Source organism: Ranitomeya variabilis, chromosome 6 (genome assembly GCF_051348905.1).
Source record: "Ranitomeya variabilis isolate aRanVar5 chromosome 6, aRanVar5.hap1, whole genome shotgun sequence".
NCBI lineage: Eukaryota > Metazoa > Chordata > Amphibia > Anura > Dendrobatidae > Ranitomeya > Ranitomeya variabilis.
In genome coordinates, this window is record NC_135237.1 from 504,250,069 (window position 1) to 504,262,550 (window position 12,482).

Below are 12,482 nucleotides of genomic sequence, written 5' to 3' on the forward strand. Positions count from 1 at the left end.
AAAACAAAAAAAAAAAAAAACGCCTCAGTGGGGGATTTCATTTACCGTATATACTCGAGTATAAGCCGACCCGAGTATAAGCCGACCCCCCTAATTTTGCCATAAAAAACTGGGAAAACTTATTGACTCGAGTATAAGCCTAGGGTGGAAAATGCAGCAGCTACCGGTGAATTTCAAAAGTAAAAATAGATGCTCCACACTGTTCATTATAGCCCCATAGATGCTCCACATAAAGCTGTGCCACATATAATGCTCTGCATCGTTCATTATGGTCCCATAGATGCTCCACATAAAGCTGTGCCACATATAATGCTCTGCACCGTTCATTATGGTCCCATAGATGCTCCACATAAAGCTGTGCCATATATAATGCTCTGCACCGTTCATTATGGCCCCATAGATGCTCCATATAAATCTGTGCCATATATAATGCTCTGCACCGTTCACTATGGCCCCATAGATGCTCCATATAAATCTGTGCAGTATATAATGCTGCTGCAATAAAAAAAAAAAATTACATACTCACCTCTCTTGCTGCCCGCAGCTCCTCAGCGTCCCGTCTCGGCGTCTCTCCGCACTGACTGTTCAGGCAGAGGGCGGCGCGCACACTAGTACGTCATCGCGCCCTCTGACCTGAACAGTCAGAGCAAGAGGACGGGAAGACGGAGCGGCGCCCGGAGGGTGGAACGTGGACAGGTAACTATGACATACTTACCTGCTCCCGGCGTTCCTGGCTCCTTATCCAGGACAGATGGTCTCCGGGTGCCGCAGCCTATTCCTCTGTCAGCGGTCACAGTTACTGCTGATTAGATGAATGAATATGCGGCTCCACCCCTATGGGAGTGGAGTCCATATTCATAACTTTAATGAGCGGTCCCACGTGACCGCTGAACAGGGGACGAGCTGCGGCACCGAAGACCGTGGGACAGGCAGGGGGAGCGCCAGGAGCGCCGGGACTAGGTGAGTATGCGACAGTCCTCTCTCCCCCTCACCCGCCGACCCCACCGCCGATCATGACTCGAGTATAAGCCGAGAGGGGCACTTTCAGCCCCAAAATTTGGGCTGAAAATCTCGGCTTATACTCGAGTATATACGGTATATGTAGAAATACATGCGTGGTCAGTACGAAGGACTAGCACATGACTTATTCCTTCCAAAGACCTACTAAGAAGCAGGGGGCACTCATTCTGGGTAGGCGATTCTGACAGCTAAATAGGAAAGGGTTCTTTACAGTTAGAGAAGTCAGACCCACAGTCAATGCTCGACCACAAGAGCTAGTAATGGCCGACACTGTAGCAGCATTTAAAAAAAAGGGTTTGAGATTTCCTCAGTACATATACATTTTTGTCACAAATTAAACTATAACCCATAATGTTATAATTGGCAGCGAAAGGTTGACCTTGATTGACCTGAGTTTTTTTGCAACCTTTATATACCTTATATATTATAATTTGTCTAATTTACATCAGCATAATTTTTCAAACATCCTTGCATTATGTTAGAAAATTTGTGTGTGATGCACTAAATACACTGTGTGCAGAATTATTAGGCAGGTTGTATTTTGATCACATGATACTTTTTATACATGTTGTCCTACTCCAAGCTGTTCAGGCTTGAGAGCCAACTACAAATTAAGTAAATCAGGTGATGTGCATCTCTGTAATGAGGAGGGGTGTTGTCTAATGACATCAAAACCCTATATAAGGTGTGCTTAGTTATTAGGCAACTTCCTTTCCTTTGGCAAAATGGGTCAGAAGAGAGATTTGACGGGCTCCGAAAAGTCCAAAATTGTGAGATGTCTTGCAGAGGAACGCAGCAGTCTTGAAATTGCCAAACTTTTGAAGCGTGATCACCGAACAATCAAGCGTTTCATGGCAAATAGCCAACAGGGTCGCAAGAAGCGTGTTGGGCAAAAAAGGCGTAAAATAACTGCCCATGAATTGAGGAAAATCAAGCGTGAAGCTGCCAAGATGCCATTTGCCACCAGTTTTGCCATATTTCAGAGCTGCAACGTTACTGGAGTAACAAAAAGCACAAGGTGTGCGATACTCAGGGGCATGGCCAAGGTAAGGAAGGCTGAAAAACGTCCACCTTTGAACAAGAAACATAAGATAAAACGTCAAGACTGGGCCAAGAAATATCTTAAGACTGACTTTTCAAAGGTTTTATGGACTGATGAAATGAGAGTGACCCTTGATGGGCCAGATGGATGGGCCAGAGGCTGGATCAGTAAAGCTCCACTCCGACTCAGACGCCAGCAAGGTGGAGGTGGGGTACTGGTATGGGCTGGTATCATCAAAGATGAACTTGTGGGACCTTTTCGGGTTGAGGATGCAGTGAAGTTCAACTCCCAGACCTACTGCCAGTTTCTGGAAGACAACTTCTTCAAGCAGTGGTACAGGAAGAAGTCGGTATCGTTCAAGAAAAACATGATTTTCATGCAGGACAATGCTCCATCACATGCCTCCAACTACTCCACAGTGTGGCTGGCCAGTAAAGGCCTCAAACAAGAAAAAATAATGACATGGCCCCCTTTTTCACCTGATCTGAACCCCATAGAGAACCTGTGGTCCCTCATAAAATGTGAGATCTACAGGGAGGGAAAACAGTACACCTCTCGGAACAGTGTCTGGGAGGCTGTGGTGGCTGCTGGACGCAATGGTGATCGTAAACAGATCAAGCAACTGACAGAATCTATGGATGGAGGCTGCAGAGTGTCATCATAAAGAAAGGTGGCTATATTGGGCACTAATTTTTGGGGTTTTGTTTTTGCATGTCAGAAATATTTATTTCAAAATTTTGTGCAGTTATATTGGTTTACATGGTGAAAATAAACAAGTGAGATGGGGATATATTTGGTTTTTATTAAGACAGTAATAGTTACCTGCACAATCAGATATCCTCCTAAGGGTGCGTGTCCACGCTCAGGATGGCCGGCGGTATCGCCGCTCGGCGCTAAGCCCCGCCCCCTTTCTGGGACGCGATGGTGCCGGATGTGTTCAGTACACATCCGGGATCATCGCACCCCTCGCCATAGGGCCCTGTGATATGCCTTGCGGGGACGCTGCGTCCCCGCAAGGTGTACGGACATGCTGCGATCTGAAAAGACGCGCAGCATGTCCGGAGTCGCAGGGCCGCCGCGTGCGGGTTTCCACACATAGTGGACACGGGATTTCAACAAATCCCCTCCACTATGCTGGAACATCTGGACGCTGCATGTTTGACGCTGCAGCGTCAATCACGCAGCGTTTACTTACCGTGGACACTCACCCTTAGATAGCCAAATCTAAAAAAAAACCCACTTCAACTTCCAAAAATATTAAGCTTTGATATTTATGAGTCCTTTGGGTTGATTGAGAACATAGTTGTTGGTCAATAATAAAAATAATCCTCTAAAATACAACTTGCCTAATAATTCTGCACACGGTGTATATACAGTGTGTATATGTGTATATATATATATATATATATATATATATATATATATATATATATATATATATATATATATATATATACACACACACATACATATACATACACACACACACAGCGAATGTCGGGAAGGGGTTACATCACTGATAAATCAGGGGAATTCTTTAATCTTTCTATATTGGTTTTACATTTAACCCTGTCAAGACCACAATTTTAGTTTTTTTTTTTTTTTTTGCCCAATTGTTTTTTCCCCTCTCCTATGAAGAGCTATACTTTTTATTTTTCCACTGACCTGGCAGTCGGTATTTTGTTTTTTTGGGGTCACAAATTGTGGCAATTAACTTATCCTCTGTATCAGAGAGAATACACTGGAGAAAACCTTTAAATCCTACTTAAAAATATTGACCCTGCAAGCAATAAATTAAAAGTAGAATTGATTACACAATAATGAAGCAGTTGTGAAATATATCAGCTCTAAATACAATAAGATGCAATGTAAGTCTTAACCAATTTTACATAAACTGAAAATAAAAAACTGATGCTCCCATTTACAGAACAAAACATTTTTTTAAGATGAAATATTTTAAGGAAACTTTATTTAATGGTTTTATAAAATTGCGGCAAAGTGAACATAATTATAACAGTGCAGCGTGAGGTTAAAGGAGGAGGATTTGAGTAGCTCTTCGGAGACTCAGACGATTGCTCATGTTGCCTGCTGAATAATCCCATTAGCTGCCACTGGCATTCCCTGATAACCATTTATTACAAAATGTCGCTACTGAAAGAATCTTAAGACTATAATTTTAGTCTTGCCAATAAAATGCTTCCAAGTGGGTGATGACAGTATTTATTATTTTTTTTTATTCAAATGTATATCTGTTACACTAGCTACTTAACCCAAAATCAGCAGCCTTGTTCATCGGTAACCATCATGCTGTCAGGATCTGAAGCATCTGACACCGATAAAATGCTGTGACTTCTCTTTGTTCTTCAAAGCTACGTAGCAATCATTATTCATTTTTACAGCTTTGACGGTTGGATAACTAAAAGAAAAAAAAATCCACAAGATTCCAACCGAGACGTTAGCACATACAGTCGCAATGCCTAATAAGCCGGCTATTTGCATAAAAGATCAGACACTTTCCAGTGTGCAATGATAGATGGAGAAATGGAGATTAGATTAGCATGTACAAAATCAACATTGTTTTCACAATATCCATCCCTGGGGAATGTGGCTCATCACCTAACCTCAGAAAGAACGTGCGCTTCACCGAGGACGACGCTCGTCACTGAAACTTACATGAGAAGATGGATTAGGCAGAGATGATGTTTATTACTTATTAATCCTTCTGTTGGAGTTACAATACTGGATTAAACATCGTAGGCAAAAGTCGCAAGAAATTGAGAAATGGCTTGTATCCCCTGAAACATACATATGATTTTAAAATTTAAAAAGTGTAAATGTTTGAAACTGATATATACACTGACATATTTACACTTTTGTGAAAATCATATAAATATATATATTTATTTATTTAATATTTATCCCAAAAAGTTGAGGCAGCACACCAAATCCAAAATTATAAGGTGCTTTTCAATAGCCATTGTGGCAATCATATTATATATACATGGTACATGTATATATGATATACACGCACATACATACACTATAGATTACACACTTTATACTTCATGTACATGCCGGCATTTTAATATGGATATATTATAAATTATATATATATATATATATATATATATATATATATATATATATATATATATATATATATATATATATAATGTTCACACAATCTATTCATTTATACCTTATTATTGCATTTTATGCTCTGCTCAGCCTTTTTAAAACACAATGCTAATAAAGATTCCATCTACGTGAATTACCTCGCTAAGTGTGTGACTGATAATATATTAACAGTATTTAAAAACATATATTATAATAGCAATAGCAGTAAAAATAGTAAAGGCCATGAATAAATAACATTTCCTTTGCTTTGTAGCAGGGTGTTTTATTCCTTCCATTCATGTAACATGCAGTCTTACTCCATATATGATATAAATTATCATCCTCATACAGTAGGATATTTAATGTTACACTTTTGTGCAGGTTTTCACAATGACCTAAATTTATATGAAAATGAAATAAAGCAAATTAAGACTGATCTTTAAAAAAAAAAAAAAAGTTAAAGTATACAGTTGTCTAAATGAAAGAGAGAGGAGGGGAAAAAAAAAAAAAAGGAGTGGAGAACTGGATGGCGGGCTGCTTTAGGATGGGTGACAGGTGAGGAGAGTAGTAATTTTTTTTTTCACCTTTTACAGTTCAGTAGAATGGTCGCCAGCTAGTCACTATTTTAGTGAAGTCACACGGAGCAAATTGGAAGTGAAAATTATTCTGGAGAATGTAAATTTCACATTCTATGACATTTAAATTCTTCTCAAATAAATTCACTCATTCCTGATAATTCATTATCACCAAACATATGTACTGTGCTTCATAACCATCGGGTAAAGTAACTTTTATATCAATGCAAAGTCTATTCTTTCATAACAACTCATTACTATTGGGGGTGGGGTATAAAATGCACAATTTCTTTTTGCATGAATTGAAAAATTAAAATCAACATTTTAAAGTAAAAATAAAATACAGGATAAAACAAAAAAAAAATCAAAATGATGCTAAGAATTAGTGCATAAGAAATCTCTCTATATATCAATCACTAAACATCTTTCATTTCACCAGAGCGGTTTATAAGAAAATGAGTTGTGACTGGTTGCTATGCGCAAGAGTTTTCCTTGTAGACAGTTGCGGTGAGGCCTATTACTCTTATCACTTCTATGGTGTTATTGTCCTTCTGTAAAAGCAGGAAATAAAATAATTGATTACTGTGTCATCACAGACCACCCTCTGACACAGACTGCAGGGGGTGACCAGTATCACACAAGATAGGATTAGATACACGGCTCAGCAGACGGTATCACACAGGATAGGATTAAAGACAGGGCTCAGCAGACTATCACACTTTATAGGATTAGAGACAGGGCTCAGTAGACTGTATCACACAGGATAGGATTGGATACACAGGTCAGCAGTCAGTATCACACAGAATAGGATTAGATACACAGCTCCGGATACAGTATCACACAGGATAGGATTAGGTACACAGCATCACTGCCAAAAATCTGTTCATGTTTGCACCGGAAGGAAAAATCAAAAATTTTGTTTATCAAAAGGCTCTTGATCGAGTTGAAAATAAAATACCATCAATACTTAGGCAATCGTTTAGTTAATTTGTGTTGCAAATCTGTAATGTTGAGCATATGATGTGAAATGTTTTTATGTGCAATATAATCTTTATAATTTGTTATAACCAACCACAGTTAGTTACTATGCCCGGGCAACACCGGGCTCTTCAGCTAGTATAGTATAATACAATACATATACACACACACACACATACAAAAGAGCTAAATACAAGATGTATATCTGTATATACAACGAAGGATGGGTCCTTCTGTCCATAGCCGGGATAAGGGCACTTGCGCAGTGTGGTGCCAGAGTCAGAGCGTGCGCCTACCTAAGGACGGCACCATTTTATTGCATAGCAGTGCACAGGCTATCACCATTATCCCTATGGCTGGCGAATGCGTACTGATATGTTGACGTTGCAGTACAATATTTCAATAAGATTGCTCCAGAGTCAGCGCACACGCATACCGCGATCTCTGGCGCCATATTATTGTAGACAATGTATAAAAATGCTCACCACCCGGGAGTAGAACATGTTAAATAGCTAAAATGTTTAATATATTACACATATACACACAAAGATTAATACTTCACATGTAAAGCGCCATGGAATAAATGGCGCTATAATAATAATAATAATAATAATAATAATAATAATAATAATAATAATAAATAATATCTATTTTCTCATACGAGATCTAAATATCTATATCTTCTACATTTGTGTATGTTTGCAATATCTGCATTACATACACACGAGATGTGTAAACATCTATATCTGTCATGAGTATGTACGGTAATATATGTCTATGTGATATTACATATACACGAGACAGTTATACTTATGCGTATATGTGTATGTGACTCCGCTTCTAAAAATAAATAAAGAACCCATGTGGCATGTGTATCTATATACAGTCTGTCTTTGTCTATACACACTAAAGCTTTCACTGCAACCAGACGTACCCCATATGTCTGCGTCCTCCACTACATCAGAAGATCTGTTGTTATCAATCACGTCGGGTGAGCTTTCTACGTACGATTTGTCACAGTAACCTTTTTAAAATGCTTAAATGACTTTATTAGTAGAGGATATTGCCTGATAATGTGACGTGCCAAATGTGTCTAATACTCCTCAGTGGAAATGGAGCTACTGTTGGCTGCGTTACTTGAATGAAGACTTCATTTTTTTTCTTCTTTAGTTTTACAGTCCTACCAGTCCTGCTGTGAACATATGGGACGGGTGGAATCAAAAACATATCTTATTAGTTGCACTGCCTTTGATTCCCCGTCAAATGAACAATCTGACTAGAAAATAAATGTCGACTGAATAATAAGTCATACGGTAGACGAGATGGAGGAAAATTAGCAACCTGAACTGTAGTACAGACAAAAAAAAAATAAAAAAAAATAGACTGCAAATAAACAATATTCTTGGCATGAGCAATTTAGAGTGTCATTTGATATTATGCGGGGAATACTGATAATTATGCTCTGTAGATGCTGTACTGATTACGGCTATGTACATTACAGTTTAATAACCAAGTGAATTTTTCATCTACAGTGCTAAAGTATTCTGGTATCAAAAAGTTTGTTGCAAGTGGCATTGGCACAAAATGTTTCTACTTTGTGCACTTTTGTGTCGGCCCTGCTGCTTTTACAAAAACTGGGCAAAGATTGGCAAAACTGTATGACCATCGCGCAATGAATGAAAATTGGCATAAATTGCAGCTGCAATGAATACCAGCTCGTGGCTGCTGTGGATTTTATTTTCATGCTGCATAAACAGCCCAAAAGACAAGCCAAATTTATAAATGTAGAAATCTCTAAATAAATTTGTTGCACATTACTCCAGCGGGCTATAGTTAAATACTGGAACGTAACACGCCAATTATGATAAATTCCCTCCTCTAAAGTTTGAAATCATGAAACAACAATACACTGTAAGTCATGTAAAATACTGCACCATGGAGGGGAGTAAACCTATCAATGCATATCAAGGGTGGGCCATTTATATTGAAACACCAAAATAAAATGGGAATGGTTGGTGATATCACCTTTCTGTTTGTGGCACATTAGTTTTTTGGAATGGGGAAAACTTTTCAAGATGGGTGGTGACCATGGCGGCCAATTTGGATCCAACTTTATTTTTTCCAATGGGATGAGGTTCGTGTGACACCTCAAACTTATTGAGAATTTCACAAGATAAACAATGGTGTGCTTGGTTTTAATGTAACTTTATTCTTTCATTAGTTATTTACAAGTTTATGACCACTTATAAAATGTGTCCAAAGTGCTGCCCATTTTGTTGGATTGTCAATGCAACCCTCTTCTCCCACTCTTTACACACTGATAGCGACACCGCAGAAGAAATGCTAGCACAGGCTTCCAGTATCCTTTGTTTCAGATGCCGCACATCTCATATCCTCACAGCATAGAAAATTGCCTTCAGATGACCTCAAAGATAAAAGTCTAAGGGGGTCAAATTGGGAGACTTTGGTGGCCATTCAGCTGGCCCACGATGACCAATCCACTTTCCAGGAAACTGTTCATGTAGGAATGCTCGGACCCGACACCCTTAATGTGGGTGATAGCTAGGACACCTGCACTGATCATATATTTATCACTTATCCGCCTTATCTTGTGGATAGCGGATACATGTTAGTGAGATAACCTCTGTAGCTTTAGTTTGGAATAGGTAAGCCTAAATTAGCAGAATATACATAGGACTTTTAATAAAGGTTAAAACAGTTCTTAGCTATGGCTAACAATGGCTATGTTTTTGCTAATGTTGGAATATTCCATATGACCACAGATCTGCACCCTAACACCTTCACGACATGCGCCACACATGTACTGCGCATGTCTTGTCTCTCCCTTTGAAGTGAAAAATCACTGCACTCATCCAGTTCAAAAAAGAGTTGCTTAGGTGAACACTATTGAGATACGGTGATGAAGATGAAACGACAGGTGATAAGGCAATTAACGTTTTGGCCACCCAGTGGCCTTGATCACAATAATGCCTTTGTGGCGGTTCGTTTCTAACAGTGGACGTTTTATTGTTTAAAGATAATCAATTGAGAAGAAGGCCAAGTCTTAACCCCATACAGGAATATATGGCCAGTGATCCAAACAGGGTATATCCCAAAAGGGTTTGCCGTGTAGCGTTGAGCCAGCAGGAACTGAAGTAGATAGCGGTAACCGCGCTGTATGTGCACACTTGCCCGAAAGGATTATAAATGCTTAGGTATCCATTGGCAGCACAGTAGGGACGGCAATCCTGGTCCTGGTCGCCAGCATTGGTGGCAAAGTGGGAAGTCACCTGTCATTTCGTCTTTATCACCGTATCTCAAAGTGTTCACCTAAGCAACTCTTTTGAACTGGATGAGTGCAGAGATTTTTCACCTCAGCTATTTATGGGACCATTGGCTCCGTTCACTCGCACCGTCACACTCCACAAATAGTCGAGTGCTAGCTTTTCGTTCTCTCTACTATTGTCTCTCCCTTTGATGTGGCCTCCGGTGTTGAACCCACATCTTTCCCGGTAAATGTCAGCTGTTTTGGATAGCCAATTTCAAATATTGGCTGTAAATATTTTAGATTTTTGAAGGGGTTTTCCACTGTTAAAAAAGTGGTCCCCAACAGGTGTATTTTTAACTTAAAGCTAGCAGTCAGCTCTGTCAAAAAAATTAAGAGACCACCGCAAAATGTTCAGTTTGTCTGATTTCCTCTTGATTACATTCCAGAGGTTTTCAATGGGGCTCAGGTCTGGAGATTGGGCTGCCCATGACAGGGTTTTGATATGGTGGTCTCTTTATTTTTGCCAGAGCTGTATATCAGCTAAACATCTGAAAGCAATAGTAAAACTGAAAATCCTTAATAAAAACACAAAAATACAAAACACAACAAAGACACAAAAAAAATTACATCAAAATACAGTAAGTAGCATCAATTTTACAAAAAGGTAATAAATCAAGGAGGGGGTTTTCCAAATGACAGAAATCAATGTTGTCATGCACTGAGGAGACGAGGCATCAGCACCTCAGGGCCCAGACTGAACATCAGCATTTTCATTTTGTTTGCCATTTCCAGCATAGTTTTACACCTTTGGTCTTCATTTTCAGTTAGGATCCTACAATTAATTGAAGTTTAAGGCCATGAGGTTAAAAAAGGTCGCAAACCTCAAATGTTAAGAACAGCTGAGTCCTCCAGAGCAATTCAACAGAAATCCAGCAGAACATTTTATGAAAAGCACAAAGTGCAACTTAAAAGTATGACCCTTAACACACCAATCCTTTCTGTGAAGGTATTAATTTGTCATAAACCGTGTAAAAGAATAAAGTCACATTTATGCATTTAAAGCAACAAACTACATTCGATTTGATTGAGCTGCAGAGGATTAGACTACAGAAACAATTGAAGGTCTTGGCTTATGGTGGACTATGGACATTGCATGTACACTTCACAATACTGAAATTGGAACACAAAGAAGGGAAAGTCGTGAAATCATGAAAGGTTCTGGATGGAAAGAAATGTCTATGATTTGAATATTTCAAAGTCATTGGAATCAAAAAATTTTCAAAGCATCTCAAATTTATTTTCACAATAACAAACATCTGGGAAATACATGTGTACTAAAACCCTATCCAGGGAGAAGAACTGATTAATAACAAGGGGTGGGCAACTCATGATAAATGGTTCCCACAAATGCTTTTGGCGAATTATGCCCCCCAAAAATATGCAAACAATGACAACCATAACAACAAAAATTTAAAAAAAACACATACAAATGCAAACATATATGACATTTCAGTAATAAAGATAGATGAATAGTGATGACAAAAAGGACACAGAGGTGGCACAAAATAATATAAATAGCACTGTATAGTTTCAAAGGCTACCAAATTTGGTCTATATCAGAGACTGTCCCATTGGAGGCTGGGAGTGGGGCAGCATATATGCCATCAACAAGAATTCCAGAAGTCTTTGCACAATCACATGATATACCCACAGACACAGTCAGCAATGGAAACAGATGTCCGGTAACAAGACACACACCTTAAGGAAAAAGGGCAGAGTGCCTAAACGAAAAGTGATACATACGGTGCTTACCCATGTAGGATGAAATTGAAGTGCATGTCAGGTCCTTGGGGCTAAAAGGACCTATCACAGTGAACAAAATTTAAAAAAAAAAAAAAAAAAAAATCAAACCCCCCTTTCTCACACCCTTAGTTACCGTATATACTCGAGTATAAGCCGACCCGAGTATAAGCCGACCCCCCTAATTTTGACACAAAAAACTGGGAAAATGTATTGACTCGAGTATAAGCCTAGGGTGGAAAATGCAGCAGCTACCGGTGAATATCCAAAATAAAAATAGATGCTCCATACCGTTCATTATGGCCCCATAGATGCTCCATATAAAGAGTGCCATATATAATGCTCCATACCATTGATTATTGCCCCATATATTATCCATATAAAGCTGTGCCATATACAATGCTCTGCACCGTTCATTATGGCCCCATAGATGCTCCATATAAAGCTGTGCCATATATGCTCTGCACCGTTCATTATGGCCCCATAGATGCTCCATATAAAGCTGTGCCATATATGCTCTGCACCGTTCATTATGGCCCCATAGATGCTCCTTATAAAGCTGTGCCATATATGCTCTGCACCGTTCATTATGGCCCCATAGATGCTCCTTATAAAGCTGTGCCATATATGCTCTGCACCGTTCATTATGGCCCTATAGATGCTCCATATAAAGCTGTGCCAT

At 39.1% G+C, this 12,482-nt stretch overlaps 1 protein-coding gene across 3 annotated transcripts in view; it reads right to left on the reverse strand.

The window, feature by feature from the left end:
- TRIQK (triple QxxK/R motif containing) overlaps window positions 1-12,482 on the reverse strand; it is a 167,902-nt gene that overhangs the window by 88,467 nt on the left and 66,953 nt on the right. Inside the window, exon 1 of one of the 3 annotated variants that reach the window (XM_077270845.1) lies at window positions 4,736-4,852. The exons of the other annotated variants lie outside the window; for them this stretch is intronic. The gene's annotated coding sequence lies outside the window, so the exon portion shown is untranslated. Of the gene's footprint in view, window positions 1-4,735; window positions 4,853-12,482 lie in introns of those variants that run through there. 3 annotated transcript variants of the gene reach the window in all.